The sequence below is a fragment of the Pogona vitticeps genome, chromosome 5 (genome assembly GCF_051106095.1).
Source record: "Pogona vitticeps strain Pit_001003342236 chromosome 5, PviZW2.1, whole genome shotgun sequence".
Lineage (NCBI taxonomy): Eukaryota > Metazoa > Chordata > Lepidosauria > Squamata > Agamidae > Pogona > Pogona vitticeps.
The window spans coordinates 180,053,722-180,081,066 of NC_135787.1; the positions used below are offsets into that span (position 1 = coordinate 180,053,722).

General features: G+C 39.3%; 1 protein-coding gene and 1 long non-coding RNA gene across 14 annotated transcripts in view; both read left to right on the top strand.

Moving 5' to 3' along the window:
• The window catches only part of CACNA1C (calcium voltage-gated channel subunit alpha1 C), a 658,158-nt gene that overhangs the window by 348,625 nt on the left and 282,188 nt on the right, over positions 1–27,345 (top strand). The window lies entirely within an intron of this gene.
• The window catches only part of LOC144583145 (uncharacterized), a 35,195-nt gene continuing 20,485 nt past the window's right edge, over positions 12,636–27,345 (top strand). The window contains exon 1 of the long non-coding RNA XR_013536778.1: positions 12,636–26,638. This is a non-coding gene — a long non-coding RNA (uncharacterized LOC144583145). The remainder of the gene's footprint in view (positions 26,639–27,345) is intronic.

Here is a 27,345-nt window from a genome sequence, read left to right on the forward strand (position 1 = left end):
GAACTAGAAGAGATAATTTCCCTGTTTTGTAACAGAACAACACAAGAAGCTGCTTTGTTGAGTTAAGCCATTGCTCCGTTGAGTTCAGTATTGTGTGTAACAGGTTTCATCAATCTCATTTTCTCCAAATTATTAATCCACATTTTCCATCATCTCCAGTCAGCACAGCCTCTGGCTATTTCGGACAGTTTGGACAGGAGTTGCAGTCCAACATATATAAAGGGAAGGTTATAGTGATGAGTAGAGACACTGCATCATGGTCTCAGAAGTCATTCCTACACCAACCTGGAACGTCTGGGGTTTGAATTCAGGCCATTCTGCATGCAAAGCATGTGCTCTGACAATGATCTTTGGCCTCTCCTTTATTGCACTGTGCCATGCAAGCTACACCTCTATTTGTTCAGGAAATTTTCTACACTCAGTTCTAAATTTAGAACATGCACAATAATAGTCATTATTTTATGCTATGATTTTATCGCACATCAGTTTGGCAATCCTGGTGTGCAGAAAAACAACTTAAACACTTATATACATTAATACATAAATGAATACATATGTGATTTGATAAAATTTTCAGTCCTTACTGTTCATTTGCCCCTGTTCAGTTAATTTGCAGCTATTCACCCATAGTGTTACTGATATACAGTACTTGTATCAGAGTGCTAAAACAAACAAAAAAAGTGAGACATGTATGATTGCATTTAAGAGTGCTTTAAATTACATTTTGTAGTATCTTATTTATGTCCTTATTTATGCAGATTTTTTTTGGGGGGGGAGTGACATTAGGGTACCAAAAGCTATGGTAAAATTTGTATGCACAGTGTCTCTCTGCACAACATTTGGCAATAAGGAACTGGAAAAATTCTCGAACAATGAAGAGTATCTACTGCTTCAATTCAAGTTAGAGGAGGCAGTTTGGAATGCAAAGATTTGTCAAGAAACTGAGACAAGACAACATACAGAAGCATTTTTAGCCAGAGTTTTCAAGAGAGTCTAATTTGTAAGAATGGGAAGTTTATGCTTGCCTTCTTCGTAGAAAGTACTACATTTATATTGCTCATTTTAAAACTTTATTCAGAGAAAAGATGATTGGTGCCAAAGCCAATTTCTCTCATTGACAGCAACCTGAGACATTTCATACCAATCCAATAAAAATCTCTAGAAGGCTTTGTCTCTTCCCTTTTAGTAGCAGTTGCTCTCCTATAAATATAAGAAGTTCAGAAAATCTGGAAAAGCAAATATGGTTTATGACATAAATATAAAACAAATATGTATTGCTTTGTGCCTCCATTTGAGTTGGGTGGGTGTTTTTTTTTGCATCCTAGTATGTTGAGAGTCTAGGTACACAACGAGACAAAAATCTTTTACATCTCTGGCAGATACATATGGATTTGCACATCAGTTCCTGATACATATGGATTTGCACATCAGTTCCTGAATTCCTAATATAAAGCTTTATTCCTGTTTAGCAATGAGATTATCAGTGGTTGAAAGACAAAACTGAACAGTCAATGAGAACAATAACTCCCTTCCTTGCATTCTAATTAATACCAGCCAGTCTTTGTTGCTATGAAATGTGTCATATATAAAAATAACCTGGTCTTGACTGTGATCTCAGTTACAGCTGAGGAATGCCTTTCTTGTTAAGTGTGAACTGCACCAAGCTGTTGTGAGGAGTCTCTGAGCTGTTAATTTGCAACAAATCATGTGCATCATAGGAACCACTTCAGTGGATGTGAACCTTAGAGCTTGACTTTCTTCCCAATGGTAATAGAGGGGATGCAGCATGTTTGCCCATGAACAAGTGGAGAAACTATTACTCACAATGGGGTTCAGTACATTGCAAACTTAGGGCAGAATTCATCTTTGAAGCTGTCACATTCCCTTTCCGAAGGGACTATAGTTCAGTGGTAAAGCACATGTTTTGCATGCACAAGGTTCAGTCTCTTAGAAAGGATCTCTTGTAGCAGAGTTGGCACAGACCTGTGCTTAAGACCATGGAGACCTGGTAGCCAGGGCAAGCTAGGGGTGGATGACTCTGTCAATTTTGCTTTCTTTCAGTTCCTCGGTTTTCTTCTCCCATTCTGTTTCTGTGCCAGTTTGCAAAAGACGGCATGAACATTCATTGACATTCATAGTAAATTTTGTGTGAATTTTTTGCCTACTATAAAGGCCCTTTGATACAATGCATTTGTTTACATTAAGTTCACCAATATGTGTATTTTGTGTGCACTTTCTCCAAATGTATACGTCTTTATGTGCATTTTTCATCTGTTTGTGGGCCATAGTATTATTGTGTAGTCAGTAAGCAAAGTTATTGCTGAGAAGCCTATGCTAGCTATTGGGGGAGTTGGGGGCAGAATTCTGCAAGATTCCTCGGTCTGGCTACAGAAGAGAGAAGGCAGTTCCCAGAAGCCTTCACCACTTGCTGTGCTGGCCAGGATTTCTGGAAGTTGCAGTACAACAACATCTGGGGACCCACATTTGAGAACCCCTGTCCTAGAGCAACTCACTCAGGGTGCAACTACGCTGGAGTGCTTAATTGGAATGATTTGGCTTGTCTGCAGTTTGTTTTGGAGCTTGCATTACATCTGAAATCACAATGATTAATCACATACAGTGGGGTCTTGACTTGAGAACTTAATCCGTATTGGAAGGTGGTTCTCAAGTCAAAAAGTCTGTAAGTCAAGTCTCCATTGACCTACAGTGCGTTGAAAACCGATTAATCCCGTAACAGGCCGTTTTTGTTCCATTTTGGTTTTTTTCTGGTCTGTAAGTCAGATCTCAGTCTGCAAGTCAAACCTAAATTTTGCGGCCAGAGAAGTCTGTAACTCAAAAAGTCTGTAAGTCAAGCCGTCTGTAAGTCAAGGGTCCACTGTAGGGGCTGCAGGATGTTCACCGTTTGTGCTGGTTGCAATGCGAGTCACATTCAAGCCCATAGCCCCCCTTCCTTCCTGGTCCTCCCTCTGCTGATCTCTTAATGGTTTATGGCATAGAGGAACCCCCTGTCCCAGAGAGAAAGGAGTGGGAGGAGGTGTACCGAAAGCCAAGGAAAACGTTGCCTCTTCGTAGATGCCCATGCAGTTAAGAATTTGCCTGAGAGTTGTAGTGAAGCAGCTGAAACCCCAGCTAAACCTTCTCAGAAATTCTCTGGATGGGGTATGAATCTTATACATACAGCCAGGAAAGAGATACAGGAGGGTTTGGTGTATGTGTTGGCTGGATGATAGGATGCTGGGTGGGGGGAGAAGAAGAGTGTCAATTGTCCCCTGGTATGGTTCAGAAGAACTCAGAGAGGGGATATATGTCAGTGCAAATGTACAAGGAGTTGTTTGCAGACAAGCCTGACTCAGCCAAGTTTCCTCTCTGGGTATCCTCCCCACTCATACGACTACATTTCTGAAAAACTTTTCTATACTAAAATAACATGGAAAAGTACTTCACAGTCTCAGAATACATTTGGACAGTAATTTTGCAAAATATATCATGATTCACACCTCAGAATGATTCTATACAGAATCACCACTTCCCACCACCATCCATTACAACTTTCCCTTACTTTCAAGTAAAAATGCAGAAATTGTTCATATCTGGTGACAGAACTACGTACTTTAAACCAGTCAAATAAAAAGTAGTGCACCAGGTCCACCCATTCTTGGAGAGATCTAATCTGGCCATGGTGACACATGCTTTAGTTACAACCCAGTTGGATTACTGTAACACACTCTACACGGGGCTGCCTCTAGAATGTGTTTGGAAACTTCAGTGACTCCAGAATACAGTAGCCAGATTGCTAAGTGGGGCTGGTTACAGGGATCATATGACCTTCTTGTTACGGCAATTCCACTGTCTGTCAATTAGTTTCTGGGCAGAAGTCAAAGTGATGGTTCTAACTTACAAAGTCCTAAATGGCTTAGTCCAAAGTGCCTCAAGGACAACCTCTCCCTTTATGAGCCTGCTCGGCTGTTAAGAACATCAGGAGAGGCCTTTCTCTCAGTCCTACCACCTTCACCCATTTGGTGGGGACACAGGAGATGACCTTCTCTGTTGCTGCCCTCAGACTTTGGAACTCCCTCCCACAGGAGACTAGGCTGACCCCATCTTTACTATCCTTCCGCAAGCAAGTGAAGACCATTTTCTTCAAACTTCCCCTTAATGACTGGCTGCTAGAGTGGGGTTCTTCAATAGATTATTGTTCCTTACTGCTTTGAATGTGTTTTGATCTTGCTTCTCTTCACCATCTTTTAATGTGGTATTTGTTTGATCCATGTTAATATTTGTTTTTAGTTTTAAACATTGTGTTTTAATTTTGTAAGTTTTCTTGGGTCCTGACAACTTACAAAATTAAGGTGGCATAAAATATTTTAAAGAAATGAAATAAATACCGTATTTTTCGCTCCATAAGACGCACCTTTCCATAAGACGCACCGATTTTTTAGGAGAAGAAAACAGGAAAATATAATCTGTTTTCTTCGCTCCATAAGATGCACAGACTTTCCACCCCCCTGTTTTGTGGGAAAAAAGTGAGTCTTATGGTGCAAAAAATACAGTAAATAAATAAACCAGTTGTCTGTATAGACAAATTAAGAACTTCTGAAGGGGCTCTCTTCTAGATTAAAGAGTGCTGTATTTTGTGGATGTATGTAACACAGGACTTTCTTTGCTCTTGCATCCCATTTCTGACTAGCTGTCGATGCTTCTGGTTTCATTTTGGCACCAAGTTAACACCAAGTTAAATTAAGCCATGTCACTCTCTGTTAGCCTTGCCCACCTCACAGGGCTGCTGTGAAGATAAAAATGGAGAGCAGGAAAGCCATAAACACAGCAGTGATCTCAGTGGAACAAGGTAGGATATAACTATAACAAGCAAGGTGCAAATGGGTTTCTTGACAAATGTGTTCCCTTCAATAATAATAGGAAAACAGTGGCTGTGACTTTCCCATTAATAAAGCTATCCCTAAATGGTTTCCCTGATCAAATAAAGCTTGTCTGGAGAAGCAGTGTCACAGGCAGTTATTCCAACTGACCAGTTTAGGGTGCAACAACTTCAGCCTCTGATTCTGAAAGCGACTATGTTAATGGCTTGAGAAGATTAGTCTCACTCTCTGAACTGCTTTCTAAACAGAATTTCTGTTTCTCTTTAGAAAGCTCCTCTGCAGAGAGTTAGGGCCAAGGGAGAAAACCTCAGTGTAGATGGGTTAAAAATAATCTAAGGTTGGAAGCAGAAATCTGTGCAACCTTAGATTTTAGCTGTGGTTTTTAGTGGGATGTGACTTCTACTGGAAAACAGATGAGGTCACAAAAGAATTATTTTCCTGCAGTTTTAGCTCACTGAACTAGGCTACTAGTATGTATTTTAATAATAGAACAACATTGTGGCATTGTCTTGTTTGCATCATGTTGTTAATTTTAAAAAGGATGCTTGAGTTATTGTCATATTGTCTTCTGCTCTGCTGAAACCACTGGGGTACATGTATATCTGGGCAAAGAATGAGAATAAACTATACTTCCAGAAGAGAATTAAAAGTAGATTGAAAGAGGCTTTCCTTCTCATGATGCATATACTGGCATTTTATCACCTAATCAAATAGGTTTGCAAAGTTTTGAAATAATGTAAAAAAAAAAAAAACCCCTGTTTACAGGAGGAAAAAAAAAAACCTGAGAAGAGTTATGTACATTGCACACCATGATCCCTCTTTCAAACCATCTGCACAAATCGACATCTCCAGCCACAATTTCTTAAAAATAAAATTCACACATCCAGTGTGCAACCACAGACAAAACATGGTCAGTTGCCAAAATGTATATCCTTCTGTAGTATTTTCTTGAAATCAGTGGAGATGTAGAAAACATGTTTGGAATACAGTATTAAACCACAAACTACTATGTGGACCAGAATCATATGGGAGGGAAATAATTAATATTGTAATATCTTAAAAATAAAGAAACAGTTTTACTTTATGGAATGCATGTTTTACAAGATAGAATTCCTTTATGGAGATGTTTTGACTTTTCAGACCCCTTCCATGTACACCTGGAGTGGTCCAAGCAGGTTGGGCACCCTACTCTGCTCTAAATACAGGCCGCCACTTGGTGTAACTTCTCCTTTCTCTTTTCATAGTGGTGCCATAGTTAGGTATGGCAGAGAACTCTGCAGTTCAGTGTTAGCAATTCTGGAGCTCTTGAACTTCCAGGATTTGCTTGGTACAAAGCCTTACTGGCTTTTAAGGAATGGCTGAAGAAGTTGGACATGTTTAGCCTGGAGAACAGATGTCAGAGAGTCATGTGAAAGCTGTTTCATATATTTGAAAAGCTATCATGAGGTAGGTGTTCTGTGCAGCTCCTGAGGGTGGGACTCAAACCAATAAATTAAAATTATTATAATAAATTAAAATTACGCTTTTAAATGAAAGGATTCCCCCCCCCAAAAAATTAGAAAAACAACTCCTAATGGTAAGAATTGTTTGGATTGGAATGAACTACTTGAAAGGTGGTGGATGGTCTTTCTTTAGAGGTTTTTCTTCAGAGGTTTGTGGCCATCTGCCTGGGCTCCTTTAGCTGTGGCTTTCTTACATTGGTAGGAGGTTGGACTAGATGACCCTACTGTTTCTTCAAACTCTACACTGCGGGTTAAACCGCAGATGCCTCTGTGCTACAAGGTCAGAAGACCAGCAGTCATAAGATCGAATCCACGCAACAGAATGAGCCCCCGTCGCTCGTCCCAGCTCCCGCCAACCTAGCAGTTCGAAAGCATGCAAATGTGGTAGATAAATAGGTACCACCTCAGTGGGAAGGTAACGGCATTCCATGTCTAGTCGTGGTGGCCACGTAACCACGGAAAACTGTCTTCGGACAAAAACGTTCGCTCTATGGCTTGGAAATGGAGATGAGCACCGCACCCTAGAGTTGGACATGACTGGATTAAATGTCAAGGGCAACCATTACCTTTCTGAATATAGTAATGAAGAGCAATTGTTTTTGAAAAGCTTTGCCAGTTTTCCTGTTATCTTGACATACAAGAATGACCACATGCTATGAGGGAGTGTGTGCAAATGAAGTAACCACAGGCTTAGAGCAAACTGCATTCTTCTGCCCTTTTTATATGTCTGCCAACCTGTTTCTCTCAGCTGGAGCTTGATTGGGAGGCAGAGAGCTATACATAGCTGGTCTCACCCACTTTTTTATTCATTCACAGTGTTGCTGTTTTTACAGGTGGATTTAAGACAAGACAAGGCTTCCCCCTTCCACCCACAGTTGGACTCTCCATACAGCATTCTCCTCAAGACTAGATCTTTCGCTCTCTTCAAATTTCCTAGTACATGGCAGTACTGTAGTTTTTGCGAGAATGTATTATAGTTCAAAGCTGCCAGGTTTTTATTATAACTCTGCAGGTGCATGTTCTAAATTGATTTACCTTCATGCAATGCTGGCAGCTATTATTTAAATCTAGCATACAGTCCAATGACTAATTAAAGACATTCCTAGAAGTGCGAAATGTTGCTTCCAGCCAGTTGCTAAAAGGATAGTGACAACTTCCCATCAACACACTGTGCTGATAAGAGCTGGCTAGATCCACTTCCTAAGAGGCATTCATTTATGGGGAGACAACAGTATTCCTATCAGCAGATTAAATGAAACTCTCAACAGTAACAAAAGATAAACAGATTGTTGATTATAATAGGAGATAATCCCATGTACAAATAACCTCCCATTTGTGCTGCTTGAAAGAAAGGCAGAATACAAATGTGTCAAATGTGAAATGTGCTCATTATATTACAGATAAATATTAATTCATTGCTAACAGTTGTCTTATTTAGATACACAGATAGCATGCAGACTTGATGTGTGAAAAGGGAACCCTAATCAGACTCATTGGCCTGCCTTCCATGAATTGATTGTTGTGCTACACACAGAAGGGTTGTACACATACAAATGATGTGCACATACTACTGCTGCTGTGATCTCAGCTCCTCTCCATGTACAATATTCTTTCATTCCATACAATTTCTACATGTCTGAGTAAGACATAGACACTTGGCAGTAAGTGTCTTTGGCTTGTATAGTTTAAATTAGAGATTATAGGGGTTATAGCCAAGTAACATCTGGATGGCCACAGGTTCCTGAATCCTAACCGAGAGTGCCACAGAGATAAACCCCAAGTACTGCTTGGTCCTTGGTAGTGCCCTAGACAGGTCAGTTGTGCGGCACAAATTCTGTCCCTGATTTGCCATCTAAGCTAAAAAGCTCATATAGTCCATGATATAACAGGCTTAAACATTACTGTCATCCCCAACAATGTGTACTTTCATTGAGATAAGTAGGGTAGCTACTTTCGTAAGGTTGGTCATTGGCTATTTTACAAAATGTCATCCCAACCCAAATGTAATTCCAGTGACGCTTCTGATTCAGCAGTGCTCATAAAAGCTATGTAATAAGAAGCAGTGTTGTTGCTGTGACTTATCAGCTTCTTCTGCCAGAAACTGAGCCATGTTTGCCCAGATTCCAGAAGCAAGTTCCCATTGAAGACATGCAGAATTTATGCCTTAGACGGGTGAGTCTCATCATCCCATGAAATTTCCACCAGAAAGCCAAATGGCTGTTGGTGGCTTTTACATCACATTTCTTCTTTCACTGTATCCTTTCGTCCTTGTTAATTAATTCCAAAGAGATTTGGGCCTTTGCTCATCAGCCAGTGCTAACCCCTAAGGTTCTGGAAGCAGCTAACTGATAATCATTAGGCTTTGAAAAGAGATTTTCAGAGTTGCAGATCTCATGCTCATTCACTAGCCTATCCTCTACCGTTGCCAACAGACAGACATTATCAAAATGAGACCTTGTTGTCATTCAAGCGACACGTACAGGCGTAGGAACCCTTTTTGTTAACAAGGTTTTAATTACCAATTTCATATCCTGTGCATTCACTGCCTCTAGTTTTTCCCCCACTTCTCATGCAAGAGGAATCCCTTTTCAGAGACATAAACAGAAGTGACATCAAACCCCACCCCAGTAATTCTAGTGATTTAATCATATAAACCTTGCAAAGAGGAAATTGGGACAGAGCGAAAAGGACTGAGATGCAACAAAGCAAGGACAGAGAGAAGGTTGCAGGAATCAAGAAATTAATGAGTAAGGCATGGACCAGATTTTTTTTGCGGCGGGGGACATTAGAAGTTCGATCTGGATGTGTTGTGTCAGGCCTCTAACAAGAAGTATGACTCCAGCCTCAGTTTTCTGGCTTTCCTGTGAGCTGGATTTAAGATCAGTTTACTGTACAGCCATCAGACAAGAAATATCAAATGTAAATCTGATGAATTATGTGCTTTTTATCCTGCCAGTGGGCGAGCATGTAAACAAGATGCTATCTAATATGCTTTACAATATGAGTTTCCTGTGTCTTCTTTAAGAGAGATTTGAAATGTTTGTACTCAATGTACTTACAAACTAGGACAAAGTTAAATGGAACTGATATCAGAAAACTAATGCTACTATGTGCAGCTGAGCCAAGGTGAATTTATTCTGAGCCTAATTCATTTTTGAGTCTCGTTTGTATTTGCCATGCTCTCAGGGACATGATCTATCCCCCTCTGCCCCAGTCTCAACTTAAACAATCTGTGATACCATATGCTATGTTGGTAGATGCTGTTTTCCACAAAGTGCTTGAATTTGAAAGTGGAACACTGAACTGGAAAGTACAAACATGCTGTTGCCAAATTTTTTAATCATGTATTTTCTTTTCAGTGAAAAGTTACTAATAGCCGCCTAGAGTGGTCCATCGGTCCAGATAGGCGGGGTATAAATAAATAAATAAATAAATAAATAAATAAATAAATAAATAAATAAATAAATAAATTGTTTGGAGTCATCATAGACTGGTGTGTTGGTCCATAAAAATGGGTCCAAAATTTTTGGCAGTTTCCTCTAATCTTTTACCTTGTATTCTGTACACCAACAGATTGTGTTTTAGGACTAATTTTTCTCTACTATTACATACGTAATAAAACATTAGAAAATGGTCCAAGTCCCAAGTCTACAATAGTCCATGTACGCTTACGTTTAGTTTTAACTGTGCTGCCTGTGTTTGTGGAAATAAAACTTCAGCAGGCGCAAAGAGCAACTGGCCTTGCCCCACTTAGTGAATAATGATACAAGCTGTAGTTTGCCATGAGCAAAAGTAATAAACTTAGATTTATCTGAATTTAAGATTCATTTGGGTGAACAAAGTATCTGATTAATTTATTGAGTGTCATTTGTAGGCCGCCTTTCTCTGGATGATGAGAATCAAGGTGCCTCACAATTTTAAAACAAGTAAAATTGAAAACATAATAAATTATACAATTAAAAAGCAACCTGAAAGATGAAGTCTCAAAATACCTTAGATATATTTCCTCAGCATTAAGCTTATTTGAATTGGCATTTGGGAGGAAGATTGTAAAATATGCTTGATAGCTTAAAGCTAAAGTGGACAAATATTTATTAATTACAGAGGTGACATGTATTCTACCTGTTTTTTCTTTCAAGTTCAGTTACTTTGTAGACAAGGACTAATGTTGGTTAATGGTGAATAAAAGCACTTCCATTGTCAGAAACCCATTGAATAATCCTGTGATAGGGTAAAGTGATGTGTGGTTTTTCAAAAAATACATAGTTGATGGAAATCCATAGTTATGGATTAAGTAACGGATTTTTCGGGGCAGTAAAGGCATAAAGCCATGAAGAAAAGAGCATGAACTCTAGGACATTTGAAGGCAATAACTGTATTATCTAGTGAATGCACACATGTTTTACTGTTGTTACAGGGGATCCAATTTCTTTTCCCAGACATTTAATGGAGAGATGGGCAGAATTCTAACTTGTGGGATCCACTTGTTTTTATTATTATTATTAGTATCCCAAAGATCTTATATATATACAGTGATGCCTCACTTGACGGCGTTAATTCATTTCAGCAAAATCACTGTAGAGCAAAATTGTCGTCAAACAAAATAAAAAACCCCATTGAAACGCATTAAAAACCAGTTGATGCATTCCAATGGGCGAAGATCCTCCATAGGGCGGCCATTTTCTGGTGCCTTTAGAGCGAAAAATCAGTCCTAAAAACAGCGGGGGGGCATTTTGCACAGCAGTGGCCATTTTGAAACCCGATGATCAGCTGTTGGAAAATCGTTGTAAAGCGATTGCAAAAAGATCATCGTGAAGCAGATTCATCGTTATGCAGGGTAATCGTTAAGCGGGGCACCACTGTACTTAATATACTTATATATACTTATATGCCTAAAGAATTTTGGGCCCAGGAATTTGTTTTAAGTGCCAGAACTGGAGCTCACTGTGTAGTACATGATAATTTGTGTGTGTTCACATGTGACAGAGATTTATGGAGAAAGGCAGCATAGAAATATTTTAAATAAATAAATTCATCAATGGATTTTAAATCATATGTACACTGTGTTGCTGACAAAGTGTCCTTGGTTACTTACAAATCAGAGAATTTGCCTTGGTTCAATTTTACTTTATAGAGCAGCAGAAATACAACAACCAAACAACAATCAAAATGTTTGGGAGGTTAAGTGGTAGTTAGGAGATGAAATGCACCCTGCTTGTTAGGGAGTTCCAAGCCAGGATGCAGTCACAAAAGATACGACTAAAGATATCTTCTGGATAGCTGGGCAACCTCACTACAGGTCAAGATAGTCCTTCCATTTCCTTGGTGTTTAATCACATGGTCAATTGAGGGTCACTGCCACGCTTCGGTTGTACCCAGAAATGAAAAGAAAGCAACCATAGCTTTTTAACTAATTTCCCAGTTAATAACTGAGCAGCTGCGTTCTGAAAATGTTTTAGTTTCTGAATACATCTGAAAGGCATACGGAGAGTGTTGCAGTGATCTAGTTTTTATATAACTACAGCATCACTCTGGTCAGATGTGCATTCTCCAGGATAGGCATAAAGGCAGGAGTTGGGTCTGTAATGAAGCTAGTTTGCTTGGGGAAGTGGTATACCATCCAACACAGAGAGAACTCCAGTTGTTCGTTCAGCAAAGAAGAGTACCTGCTTCACCTTTTGCACTTCAGTGACTTCCACATTTTACCCCCTCCAAAAGTGTTTTCTCATGTTGGGGTTGTTACATACAGCACTGATGTTACCTGTCTGTCATGGGTTTGGAGGGAAAGTTCCATCCTATGGGGAGTGGAAGGCGGGACATCAGGAGGAGGGGCTGTACTGTATATATTTGTGGAGCTTGTGTGGAGAAGCTGGGAGAAGCTGGAGAAGAGCTGAGAGAAGAAGCTTGAGTGGGAGTCTGTGTGTCAGACAGGGTACTACTGTGTGTCAGTCAGTACCAACCTGATAGGTTCAGGTGTCTGTAGGGTTAGCCAGAACTGATAGGTTCAGGGTCTGTGCTTTAGTTAAATGCGTTCTGTGTGAACCAAACTAGTGTATGTATGATTGAGACTAAGCCACGTTACTGTATCTTATTCATTTGATCATTTTATTTTCCCTGTGTGTTATGTAAATAAACCTTGTTCTTTTATTTGTTAAAAATCCATCCCTGGTCTGTGTGACTTCTTATAGGGAATGGTTGGTGGCAGCTTAGTGAAACTGTGGCATATCCCAGTAGGTCTGGGTTTGTCACAGGGGTTGTGTCAGGTTTCATACTCTGTAGTATTGATGCATCCCTTCCTATGCATTCTATAAAGAAAGGGGAGGGGAGAGAGACTGAAGATGATAAATAGGTAGACTTTATGCCAAAGAATGAAAGGGATGTGGTGGCGCTGCAGGTTAAACAGCAGAAGCCTCTGTGCTGTAAGGTCTGTAGATCTTCAGCTGTAAGATTGAATCCACGTGACGGAGTGAGCGCTGGTCACATATCCCAGCTCCCGCCAACCTAGCGGTTCGAAACCATGCAAATGCGAGTAGATAAATAGGGGCCACCTCAGTGGGAAGGTAACAGTGTTCCGTGTCTAAGTCGCACTGGCCATGTGAAAATGGAAGATTGTCTTTGGACAAACGCTGGCTCTATGGCTTGGAAACGGGGATAAGCACCGCCCCCTAGAGTCGAACACGACTGGACAAAAATTGTCAAGGGGAATCTTCACCTTTGCCTTTATGCCAAAGAATTATTCCCTCAGAACAGAACCTGACACTGATATAAACGTTATATGAAGCAAATTATCTGTGAAGATTCTCAGTCATCCAGGGGAGGTTATCTGGAAGTTGTGTAATGGCAACTGGACTTCTTTCTTATTAGGTTGAAATGGTACACAAGTAGCTTCTCCAGTCTGAGGAGAGTTGGTAGGAGACCCCTGATATATCCTCCACGTTGATTTCTCTTCCCCATGGTCTGAATAGGCTTGTTAGATGGACAAAGTATGGGGGGGGGGTGAGAGTGAAAATCCCACCACTGCAGTCCTTCTTCACCCATTGTCATGGGTTGTTAACAGTAGTCTTTCTGATGTGTGGCTCTGATCTTTCTGGGGACATATGAAAGGGAAGCATGATAAATAGGTTGTATGAAGGATAGCGTGATGGATCTTGGCTAGTGCTACTTTAGTACTAGTGTGAAAGCATGTGTGCACAACTTTAGAGCAGTGATTCCAGAGCAGTCATATCTAGGATGGGAGGTATTTTTCTGGGCCACAGGTGAGACCACGGAGGATACATGATGGTATTCTCGAAGGCTTTCACGGCCGGGATATGATGGTTGTTGTGGGTTTTTCGGGCTCTTTGGCCATGTTCTGAAGGTTGTTCTTCCTGATGTTTCGCCACTCTCTGTGGCCGGCATCTTCAGAGGACTGGAGTAGGAACTCAGTCCATGATCTGTGGACTGTCCTCTTCAGAGAACTGAGTTCCTACTCCAGTCCTCTGAAAATGCTGGCCACAGAGACTGGCGAAACATCAGGAAGAACAACCTTCAGAACACAGCCAAAGAGCCTGAAAAACCCACAAAAACAATACATGACTGTATTTTATACACGTTCATGAAGGAATCACAGTGACTTGGTGGCAGCATGAAAATTTAAGTTCTATATCCTAGTGCTAGGTAAAGGTAAAGGTTCCCCTTGACATTTTTTAGTCCAGTCGTGTCTGACTCTAGGGGGCGGTGCTCATCCCGTAGATCCAGCGCTTGTCCGAAGACAGTTTCTGTTGTCACGTGGCCAGCATGACTAGGGAATAATAATTCTTACGTACTATCAAGTTCATTCTGACATATGCTGATGCTACTCAAGGTTTTCTAGGTAGAAAATACTCAGGAGTGGTTTACCTGTCTTTCGTTCTGGTGGTGCCCTTAGAGCTGTGCAGATTTGGATTATTCTTCAGGAAATAACAGTGGAAAACTGAACTCCCTCCCGCTTTTCCAACCCAGTGAGCTAAATAGCTAGCTAATGTTATTAAACAGTCACACATTTAATCCCACAAATACTGTTTGCAAGTTACACATGGATCTTTTACACAGAAGAGTAGGTTGAATAAAAGTATAAGGTTGATGCAAGCAGACAGATCAAAAAAATATTAAATTACCAAGCCCATAGCGATAGACCCTGTATTATTCAGCTCTTTTGGAAGGTGCAGACAACTGTAACCCAGAAAACTCTATCAGAATCTTGGAGACTGATTTTGAATACCTGTGGTTTCTTGCAAAATTGAATCATTACACCTTTGCAGCCTGACAGTGTTTGCATAGAAAGAAATCCTGTTCAGTTCAGTGGGAATTATGCACAGAACTGCCAACAAAACAGGGATGAGAATAAAGAACAGTTTCCCACCCCATATCATAATGTGTCTTAATATTTTTTCCTCTCTAGCATTTATTCGCGAAATTGTGGGTGAGACAGGAAAAGTACCTGATAGCTACATTGCCTGGAGCTGCCATTTTCCCCTTGCATGTGTACATGCACAATTTCTCTTTCCCTCTTTCTGCTTCTGTCTCCTTTTCTCTTGACCTCCAGCCCAGCTTTGCTCAGCTGCCACTGTTAATAGATATGAGAGATTAGGTCTTGAGGAAATCTGTAGATCTTGAAGCTGCAATTCTAATGACTGAGGCAGACGTTGGGAAACATAAGAGGCATTACCAACCCATTCATTAGATGGTACAAGAAGCCATTTTAATGAAAGTTAAGCATTTCATTTATGCTGCCAACTCTATCCTGCACATTCCAGCTTCTGTGCCAATGAGATATGCTGTCTAAGTGGTTCTTAAGGAGCAGTATTTGAAAATTGTTTAATCTGATATGACTCAATAGAATAGGTTTTACAGAGTCATAAAATATATATATATATATCAAAATTACCAAAATCGCTGTATCTTCCTCATATCAAAATGCTGTTGGGTTGGCTTATCTACATTTTGATGCTGTAAACATTAACTTAGAGCTAAAATACATACTTTTTTTGGCCTTCAGGGCTACATGGCTCAGAGGTAGGATATTGGGGGTATACACAGACACATCCTAGAGTTTATCCCACAGTGCAGAAAGAGCAACACATATGAGGATCTTTGGGGAGGAGGTATAAAAAAGGGCTTTTAATTCTCTTCCTGAAACATATGTATGAATTTGGTGAGAAATCTGGGCAGATATAGTATGTGGAAATCAGTGATCTCCATGGGGAGCATACTTCAGATATTTGCAGCCCACATTCATAACATAAATAAATTATCTATAAAAGACATTACAATCAGAAGCAAATATTAAAGCCATAAAGCAGTTAGACACCCTTTACTATGGAATGCAATAATACAGAGGCCAATATTATTACAGACAGAACAGCACCCTCATTGCCCCATCTCAGGATACAGTATTGTTTGGAAACAAAGCTAAGGCAAATAAATGGAAAAGCAGTTGGTAATGACGAACTAATATCAGATAGATTAGCCATACAATAGTTGTGTGGTGGTTTTTGGGAAGTTCATCCTTGTCAGATGTAAGGACCAAAATTCCCAGAAGACTTTGCACTAGCTGTTCTGGCCAGGATCTCTGGGAGTTGTAGTCCAAAAACATCTGGGGACCCAAGGTTGGGAACTGCTGGGCTAGGAGAAAGAAGACATGGTTTGCAAATCCAACGGGGAAGTAGCCTTCATGGACCAGCAATTCCTCCAAACTCTCTGGCTAGGGAAGAAGTATTGCCTTGTGCCTCGGAACCAGGGAACATTATCAGACACACACGCAATTCAAGGCAGCTCCTCCAGCTCCCCTGTCCTCCCCATTCAGGGAGAAGAACTTATCCTGACCTACCGAAGGAGACACTTTGAGAAAAAGGCATACCCATTTCAATCCTAAACCTAAATGCTTTTGTTCTGAGGAGATGGCAGTCAAACAATCATCAGACTGCAGGAGTATTTAAACTTAATGGTGGCGAGGGTTGTAAGTTAGATTGCAGGGTTACAGAGCCTTTGGTCCATATCCTAACTCAGTGATGATACTCTCTAGGTGACTTTGAGCTACTTCCTCTCTATTAGCCTAATGTGCTTCACAGCCTTCCAGTGAGCATGTAATTGAGGAAGAAAACAAAAAAATGTTGGTGCAACCTCAAGGGGGAGAAGTCTTGGATGCCTGAAAGTCAACATGGTGGTAGCAGTTCTCAGACATTAACGCCCCTCATTGTCCCAAGGCACCCAAAGGCTTCCCCAGGTCAAAAGGGATCCCAAGGCAGCCTTGAATGGGGGAGGGGGGGAATAGGAAATTTTTAATTGAAGATAAAAGGTTGTGGCTGATGATGTCACTAGTGTTACATGCACAGAGCTATGCCAACAGGATCTAACCAATGTATGCTGCATTGAGTTGTTTGGAGGAAAGGTGTCTAGTTGACTCCAGATTATTGTTTTAGCAGAAAAATATTTCCACATTTATGTCTCTCTGCCTCTCTCTATTCATTCATTCATTCATTCATTCATTCATTCATTCATTCATTCATTCATTCATTCATTCATTCATTCAATTTATACCCCGAAGTCTAGACAGAAATCTACTCGGGGGGGGGGGGGCTAACAATAATACATAAAAGTAAAGTTTGCTCTTAAAAATGCCCAGCGAGGGAGCCAGACAGATCTCTGCGGCCAGACTGTTCCAGAGGTCAGGGGCTTTCTTGTTTTGCTTTTGATCCTACTTATCAACAAGGTACTCCTGTGAGCTGTCCATGGTGCTTTTCCCCTTCTTGTTTTCCTTGAAATGTATTGTGCTTGGTAATCTCAATTGCTCTCAACCAAAACAGATTAGTGTTATAATTTTCTTTCTCTTCCCAATAACAAGATAGTTCTTGACTATCTGCTAGGTTTGGGGGAAAAAAACCTAAAGGATAAAGTAAGTAGTACAGAATCCAGACTGGAGCATCAAGCTTGGAAGAAGGAGTGCTCTGTATAAGCCATGAATCTCATAGTGGGTGATCTTGGTTAGGACTTTGGCGTTTTGGCTCCTTTCACTTGCTTACCATCCTGCCATATTTCTTCAGGCTGGTGTAGAGATAAAACAGCAGCTGGCATGGAACATGTTATCTGCAAAAATATATGATACAATTATAAATAAATAGGCCTCTCACTTTTTAATTTCTGCCAGTTGGAGAGAATATTACTATAGTTGAATTGAAGCAAAGGCAATACAAAAAAAAACCCCACACCTGCTGATAGAGGCAAGCAAAATTATTTTAGATAAATAGCATTTAGGAGACACAGTCTGGGCAAAGGAGGTGGGAACCATATTAATTCTTACCACTGTGGATGTGCCAAAGAATATATGTTCTTATATACTGTATGTTTTTTGAGCAAGTCCTGCTGCTAAAAAAATTATTGATAAAATTGTGCTGAGTGGAGACCAAACATAGGCATGTTGTGTCTAGTTTACATTAGCTGATGAGAGAACAAAGAACAGATGCCAAAATCCAGAATTAATCTAAGAAGTGTAGGAATGAAAGTGAGAAAACTTTGCAGGTGAACAGTGACTAGAGATGGAGGGAATTAGTCAAAGAGAATTGTGTTTGTGAGAAGGAAGCAAAAGCTTCCATTTTAACCAGTCCTTCCACTTCCTTTTAGTCCTGATGAGACCAATGGCCAGACTCGTTAATTTTGAAAACAGTTTGGTTGTTTGGCTGTTGGGAGTCTAGTGGAACAATGAATAGTGGTCTGAGTCACTTCGTCTAGGTCATGGATCTCTAAAATTGCTTTACTGGGGTATTTCTGTAAAATGCTATATAAATGAGAGGAAAATGTTTGGAGGTGCTTTTCTCTGGCATCCTTTCAATATCTGTCAGTGGTGATTACTGAGCATAACAGTACTTGTCTAGCATCAGTGTAATATCTGGATTCTCCTCATGATGCCAGCAAAGAGCAACAGAAACCTATTTCTTCAGGTTGGTACACTTCTTTCTCAGCACTAATTTGCCAGTGCAGCAGCCCGTTAAATGCTGAACTAAAATTAATCTTTCCTTATAGAAAGAGCTAGGACCTTTTTGTGTTACTCTTGTTATTAGGCATGACAAAATACTGTGAATCAGTTTGTTATTGATTATACGTAATGGTGTGTCTATTTATAGAAAAAGTGTTCAGCATCAATGTTTGTATTTCCATTTAACTATACCCCTGTTTTGCATAAATATATATTTAGATAAGCATTGTAGGTTCTTACTGTGAATGATAGCTATGGCAATGATTATTAGCTGTAGTAACTATTATTATTATTATTATTATTATTATTATTATTATTATTATTATTATTATTATTATTATTATTATTATTATTATTATTATTATTATTATTATTATTATTATTATTATTATTATTATTATTATTATTATTATTATTATTATTATTATTATTTAATTTATATCCCGCCTATCTAGTCAGCTCAGGACCACTCTAGACGGCTAACAATACACAAGTGATAAAAATAAACATATATAAACAGCATAAATAAAACCTTACACAGATAAGAAAGTAATTAAGAAAGAAAGAAAGGGACATCAAGGATTGTCTGGTGGGAAGGCCTGCCGAAACATCCATGTCTTCAGTTGGTTCTTAAAGATACCCAGCGAGGGAGCCTCTATGTTCAGTTGTTGTTTAGTCATTAAGTCATGTCTGACTCTTCGTGACCCCATGGACCAGAGCACGCCAGGGCCTCCTGTCTTCCACTGCCTCCTGGAGTTTGGTCAAATTCATGTTGGTAGCTTTGATGACACTGTCCAACCATCTCGTCCTCTGACGTCCCCTTCTCCTCTTGCCTTCACACCTTCCCAACATCAGGGTCTTTTACAGGGAGTCTTCTCTTCTCATGAGATGGCCAAAGTATAGGAGCCTGAGCTTCAGGATCTGTCCTTCCAGTGAGCACTCAGAGTAGATTTCCTTTAGAATGGATAGGTTTGTTCTCCTTGCAGTCCAGGGGACTCTCAAGAGCCTCCTCCAGCACCACAATTCAAAAGCATTAATTCTTCAGCGGTCTGCCTTCTTTATGGTTCAACTCTCACTTCCATACATCGCTACTGGAAAAACCATAGCTTTGACTAGGTGGACCTTTGTTGGCAAAGTGATGTCTCTGCTTTTCAAGATGCTGTCTAGGTTTGTCATTGCTTTCCTCCCAAGAAGCTTGGGAGAACAGGTAATTTGGGAAATTTATATTTCTAAAACCTGCAATGGAATCAGAACTTGGAGCAACTCTCTTCCAAATATTGGGAAAGTTACTCTTTTTGTGGTCAGTAGCTTCCCAAATCCTCCAGCTAACATGACTAGTGGGAAAGAAGAGGCAACTAATAGAGTGTAGAGCTTGGAAAAATATTTTCTGGACTTTAAAAAATAATTTATAACATTTTTTCATGCCACCTTTTTTCTTTAAAAGGACCCAAGGTGGCTTTCATCATTAAAAGACAAAGCTAAAAACAATAAATATACAAATGCAGCTTACATAATTGAAAGACAATAAATATGGAAAACTAGTAAATAAATATACAAATATTAAAAAGGAACAAACAAATATCACTCTGGGAAATAGTAAAGAAAAGTGATACTAAAAACACATTCAAAGCATTAAGGCGTAACAATTCATTTAAAAATCCTACTCAAGCAGCTAGTCACTGAGGGAAAGGTTGCCTGAAGATAAAGGATCTGTCTGCTTGTGGAAGCACAACAAAGATGGGGCTAGTCAGAATCTGCCAGCCAGTTTGAGTCAAAGAAGAAAAGTTATTTCTGTCTCTTTTCCAAACTTTATTTTTAGTTTTATTATCCAACTGATAAGCAACATTGAATATTTTTTTTAATGGTGGTAGGGTGTGCATTTTGTGTATGTGGCAAGAAATACTAGTTAATATTTATAAATTATAAATTAAAATCACTAAACCATCTAGGTAGATTTTTTAAAGTTCTCTCTCTCTCTCTCACACACACACACACACACACACACGGACGGACGGATGCAGAGAGATTGCTCTAGGTAAAGACTTTTGCAGTAGTGAAAAGAGATAATACCTCTTATCCATTGTCAATATATTTAACTCTGTGCCGTTTTAAGTTTCCCGTTGCAATGCAGATTGGCAATTTTTAAAAAATTGGCTAAGAAAATAATAGCAAGAGAGGGTAGGAAAACTTACATTCAGACAGAAAACTATTGAAAATTGTACAGAACTTGTCACCAAACTATTTGTGGTGTCTTTGTTCTTAGAAGTGTAAGTGCCAAATGAAACAAGGGAATTTAGGTTCAAAATGAAAACATATTAAGCAAGAAAATAATTGGCATGAACTGATATCTGCAGAATCCCCCACCCAGAAACAATGTATCTGTATTTATGAGTTTCTTTGAGTATGCTGCTTCCATTGTTTCTTTGAAAGCTTAACTTCCCAGAGACTGTTCTCCTTGACTGGAAACTATGGTTCTTTCACCTTCTCTTGCTCTACTGCCAATGCATGTCCATGCTGATTTGTTTGTTTGTTTGTTAGTTAGATGAAATGTTTTTAAAATCTGCCTTTTCCTTTTATCCAAGGCAATGTACAAAGATAACAGAATAAAATATTTAAAATTAAACAGTTCTGCTAAACCTGTATTTGTGATATGCATGTTTAGACTGCTATTAGGGTTTAAATTATTGCATATGCAATTTTCCTCCTCCTCCTCTGCATCCATGCATATAGAAAACTAGCCTGTCACGGACAAGGAGAAGGTTACTTTTTTTTTTTTTACAGAGGATCACTGAGTCATATGAGTTCTCACCGGACAGACACAGATGTATTGCCTCATTGAAAACTAGGTCTAACAAAGAAATACACAATCACCTATGTATTACACCATATGAAAGCAAGCTGGCTTCATTTGCTCTATCATTGTAGATGCTGAAAGTGTTAGCTAGCTAAGCCTCCATTATGCTTAGCCAGTTGTCTGTGCCTCGTGGCACTGTGGTTAAATTGCAGAACTACAACCAAAAGTCTGCTCAAAACCTGAGTTCAATTCCAGGTAGCCGGCTTGAGGTTGACTCAGCCTTCTATCCTTCTGAGGCTGGTAAACTGAGTACCCAACTTGCTGTGAGGCCAATGTGTAGCCTGCACAATTCAATTGTAAACTGCTCAGAAAGTGTTTAAGCACTGTGGGGCCGTGTAAAAGCAGCACACTTTGTGTGGGGTGTTTTGTTTTGTTTTGTTTTGGGGTTGTTGTTTTTTTGGTCTTTCTCTCTGTCTCTGTGTCACAGGAGTGTTGTACCCAGGTTTATATTAAAGCCTCTCAGAGTGGTATATATACATAATTAAAATAATATAATACAAATGAAATTAATAGTTTAAAAAACAGTAGAAAGAGAAAACAGCATGCAATAGAGCAAAAACCTGCAATATGTGAATAAATGAAAGAAGGTCTTTGCCTGGTGCCAAAAAGACACCTGTTGCCAAGCCAGCTTCCCTAGAGAGAGCATTCTATATCTTGGCAATGGAAGAGTAAGGGTGGGGAGAAGGGAGACTTGAAGAAGGTCTCAAGGAAGAAGAAAGGATGTCCAGGAAGGTCTCAGGAAGTTTGTCCCGTGAAATTTAAATTGTTATAGAGGTACCTTTTCATACTTTTATTTTAGAACTAGCAAAAGTGTGGATTCCCAGATGTTGTTGAATTCTAATTCCCATGACCCCTGCTCAGCTTGTTAAAAAATGTGGTATGATGGAGTAGCAGATCATATATATTATATATATTCATAAATTTCTCTAAACTGAAGGAAAATAGAACTCAGTAACTAGCAGATAAACATAGTGATTCATCTTCCTTCAAAAAAAAATGAACATGTTCATAGTTAGCTAATTAAACTACCACATAAATGCTTATTCAGAAGAAAGAGAGATTGAGGGGATGGGAGGGAAGCAAAAAAAAGTGGATTGTTATATGCATAGATGTCACTTTCTTAGGTAATGAGCCATTCCAGAAGAAACAGCTTGTAGAAAATTAAAAGGAAAAGAGCAGCAATTAGCCCAACAATGTCTGTTACACCAAACCCACCTCTTTTGTCTAGTTACCAGGAAGCTGTTATGTGTGCAAGAGAACATTCAGTTGTTGTTCAAACCACCACATCTAATATTACCATCCTTGACTTTTAATGGCTACAGTAGAAGTAAAGTGCTTTGCCTTACATCTAAGCTATGAAATGTCTTTTGGGTGACTTTGCAATGGGGAGGGGCATATAACTGTGTTAGTCTGTTTCTGCAAAAACAACAAAGGATTTTGGGGCACCTTAGGTACAGTGGCATATCCGTTCCTGGACAACACCATATTTGTCAAGTGCCTGTCTCAACATGCTGGAGCTGCACTCCATGTCTCTTTATAAATCTCTGTTGCTATTTCCTCCCCCCTTTTTTTGCCATGTTAGGGTATATTATTAAAATGTTGTTGGATTGAGTGGCTAGTATTATAATTCTTCATAGTTAATCTTATTTACTTATTTTATTTATTTATTTAAAATAGTTTTACCCCGTCTTTCTCCTTAAAAGGACCCAAGATGACTTAATTCCAAAGTTTTCTAAGAATTAAACACACAGTAATATCACGTAAGTATCTAGTCAAACATATATCCCATTAAGTTTATGGAAGTGGGTGCAGCATTACAGTCTCTGAATGGGAGAGTGCGTATTGGCTTTAGAACACATACAAAATTGACTATACCTATGCATGAGGGCTTGTGCCTTAATGTAACACTCAGCCTCTCGTTTGACAATTTTCTGTTGGGGAGGTTGCTTTTGATCTGACAATTACATGATGTGGGTTGACAGTTTTCTCCCCTAGTGTACCTTGAAACCAAAGAATGAATGAACAAACACTTCCTTGGTTTTTAAATTATTTTAAAATGAGGATCTGCTGAGAATGAACTATAACTTAGGAAAGACACAGAGTTGAGACTTCAGCATGTTCCATGGTGGAAATGAGAATCTTTGAGGAGTGACTTTTTGTATGAAAATTGGGGATGCTAACAGTGTTTGCCAGTTTTTCCTCTTTAAAATATTAGAGGACATGAAGCGTTAATCATACATCACACATTATTACTTGGAACTGAGCCCCAGGTCTGTTCCTATAAAAAAAAAGCCAATTTGAGAAGGAGGCATTCAGAACAGTGAGGTGACAACAGAAAAGGCACTTAAGCTTTCCCCTTTTAGGAAATACCTCTGTTGGATGTAGTGATTCAAGGTACCCATTTGCCAGCAATCCACTCCCCATTTATACTAGCATTTTAAGAAAAGAAGGAAGAGAAAGAGCATTCAAGGCTTGCATTCACCTTTTTTCTGCAGTGTGTTCATTATTTACTTTTTTACATGATTGGTTCATCTTCCAATACCTTGAAATCATACACTAATTTCAGGACACCAGAGAATCAAAGTATAGCTTAGCAATGTGCCTTAGATTTGACATTTACAAGACTAGCATGCTATTTCTTAGGGAGAAGGAATAGGAGACAGAGACACACACAGAGAATGTGCAGGAAGAAGGACTATTTTTATTTATTTATTTATTTATTTATTTACAATATTTTTTAGCCGCACCATTGCCAATGGCAATGTCAGCTAGTTAGTTACGGTGTCACAACAATGTGTGCTTCTCATCAATTAAGCCATGACAATGTTCTCTTTTTCTTTTTCAGAATCCAAAAACAGGATTTTGATTATTGCTGCTGTTATTGTAGAGTGTGTCCTCCCACCCCTAGTTAACTGGATCATTCTGATACAAACGGCAGCTCCTTAATATCGAGCAACTGCGTACTTGAAAGGGTTTTAAGGTTATCTGGCTGAGTTATCTGCACATCCATTGGGCAGCAGTTTATGTTTGTTGGACAAAATCCTGTTACCTAGCATAGTAAATGGCAGTCAACTAGGCCCATTACAATTAACTGAACTTGCAGAGATGACTTACCAAATCCCCATTCATTTAATGGGCCTAATCTAATGTGATTTACTATGCTAAGCAACAGGATCTTGCGCTCTAAATGTTCCAAAAAGATTGTAAAGCTGACAACATTTCTTTCTGTGTGTTTGTGGGTTGAGGCACTATACAGAACTGTTCATGTTTCAAGCATGCAGGAACCTCACATGCTTAGTTAGAGGGAAGTATTTCAGTGGTGACCGGAGATGGGACCTTCATAAGTTGCATTGTTCTTTTTTTTTTAACTAAAGAGGCTGATGGATGCAGTCAGGAAACAAAAGGCACAACACACATGGTTAATATGCAAGAAGATCTTCAAACAGGATCTGAATGTCATCTTCCTAAACTGTCCTCATCTGTGTTCACTATTTTGACAGAACACAAGTAGGTTCTGTTTCCTGCAAAATTAATAAGAAAACTTTTAAATAAGATCCCTGTGTGTTTTTATCTTAGAAATATTTATTTATAAAGGATGGTTTTGCTGAACAAAAATGGTAATGTCCATAGGCAAGATGAAGTACTAAATGTATACAACATACCTTTCTGGTTTTATTGGTTGAGAAGATGGCACACAGATTGCAGACCTTGATAAACAATGTTAAGCAACTCATTAAAATGGGAGGGGAGCGTTGTCCATTTGCATATTTATGAAAAGTTTTTCTTTTTCTGTTTGTTTTTGTTTTTTGTATAAATAAACTATTTAGTATACAAAGAAAATATCTGCAAAAGCCTGAAGGTAAAAACAGGTCATAGACATGCACTGCATTCAAGCACAGTAAATTAACTGTATGATGTCCCATTAGCTTTACCCAAAAACCTCGAGTCATTATTTCCTCCCTCTCTTCACTTATACTAGGAGAAACTACACTCTATTAGGAACCCATATGTAACTTTGTTAGTATACCTGTTGTTTTAGCCATACCAGTACAGTGCCTAAATCAATGGTTGGAGTTTAATACAGAACAAAGTTTGATATTGTGAAAATTCTTTCCAATTGCCACTGGTTGGTTTCACAGATTCTTTTTGTCAAACACTCAGTGATAGAAGAGGAATTGTCAAGGCCTATGACCTATCAGCTAGGAATGCTGGGATCTCACTAGATTGCCTAGGTCCCTACTGTTTTTGTATTTGACACTTTGGCTGAGTAAATACAGTAGTAAGGGCCCAGCCTTCTCCTTTTGTTTAGCAATCTATGAGCATTTTATGCTACTGAAATTAAACTTACCTTTATTTTAAAATTTGCAATTACGACAGAAGTATAAATGGTATTTTGATTTGATAACTGAAAGAATACATTGAGAAGTATGAGGGGGGATGCAGACTGGCACATGGGGCCTGTTTCTGCTCTGTGCTGTGGTAAATTGCTTTTGAGGATGTGGCAGCTTTTCTTTGTCTGTCTGTCTGTCTGTCTGTCTGTCTGTCTGTCTGTCTGTCTGTCTGTCTGTCTGTTAAATTCTAGGCCAGGGTTAATAAGTGCTGAAATTGTATGATAGGTGGCATATTCACTGCTGTCACCTCACTGCCTTCTCATACTATTACAAACATAATATGTATTTAGAGCTATCACAAGCACAAAAATTGCAGCTGCTAAGTGCTTTTACCTAGCCAGACTTAACGTTCTGCAATTAAAGCCAAATGCCTCTACTTCAAAAGTTAGAAACAAGTTAAGTAACAATGTGGCAATCATGTCAATTTCTCCACTGTAGAAGCCTAAGGTGGAAAGTATTATGTATGTGTGAATCCATGTAATGATACTTCAGTACACACACAACTCTTACTGCTACAAGTCAAAGGAGATTATGCAGCTATTCTGTTTTTCCTTTTCTTAATAAGTTTTATGCGGTAAGAAAAATGACAAAAGAAATAGCAGGAAAACATGGAAGATTGCAAATGGAATATGAAGTGATCTGACCACAGCCCCACCAAAATCATGTGAATGAGGCAGAGAAATTGCACAATAAAAGCTCTTTCATTTGATGCCTTGTGGTGTCCTATCACGGATCAGTTTTCAGCTATCTTATTTTTTTAAGTACAGTGGACCCTTGACTTACAGACGGCTTGACTTACAGACTTTTTGAGTTACAGACTTCTCTGGCCGCAAAATTTAGGTTTGACTTGCAGACTGAGATTTGACTTACAGACCAGAAAAAAACCAAAATGGAACAAAAACGGCCTGTTACAGGGATTAATCGGTTTTCAATGCACTGTAGGTCAATGGAGACTTGACTTACAGACTTTTTGACTTGAGAACCGCCTTCCAATACGGATTAAGTTCTCAAGTCAAGACCCCACTGTAATAGTAAAATGTGTGATATGACCTAAAGGTTAAGGTAAAGGTTCCCCTTGACATTTTTAGTCCAGTCGTGTCCGACTCTAGGGGGCGGCGCTCATCCCGCTTTTCAAGCCATAGAGCCAGCACCTGTCCAAAAACAGTTTCTGTTGTCACGTGGCCATACCGTTTTACCTTCCCACCGAGGTGGTACCTATTTATCTACTCGCATTTAGATGCTTTCGAACTGCTAGGTTGGTGAGGAGCTGGGACAAAGCGATGGGAGCTCACTCCGTTGCGTGGATTCGATCTTACGACTGCTGGTCTTCTGACCCTGCAGCACAGGCTTCTGCGGTTTAGCCCACAGCGCCACCACATCCCTGTGATATGACCTAGGAAGCTGCAAACCAAATAAATGTGTCAAAGGATGGTGCAAAGAGCCTAGCACTTAAAATGAGCTGAACCTGGTGAGGGAAGCTGAAATATCAACAAAAACACTTTTTCAAGTTTGTTCAGACCAAGAGGAAGAACTTATAAATCTACTGCTTTGAAACTGCAGTGAAATGTTAGTGGGTGATGACATGAAAGCAGAATTATTCCATTACTAATTTTATCTCTGTCTTCTTCCTCCTCCCTCTTCTTGTCCTCACAATTGTTACTGTCACCCATTGCTTGTTTTCTTTCTTTGGCAGTCTTTCAGCAGGGTGTTTGAAATGAAATGGCTCCCTACC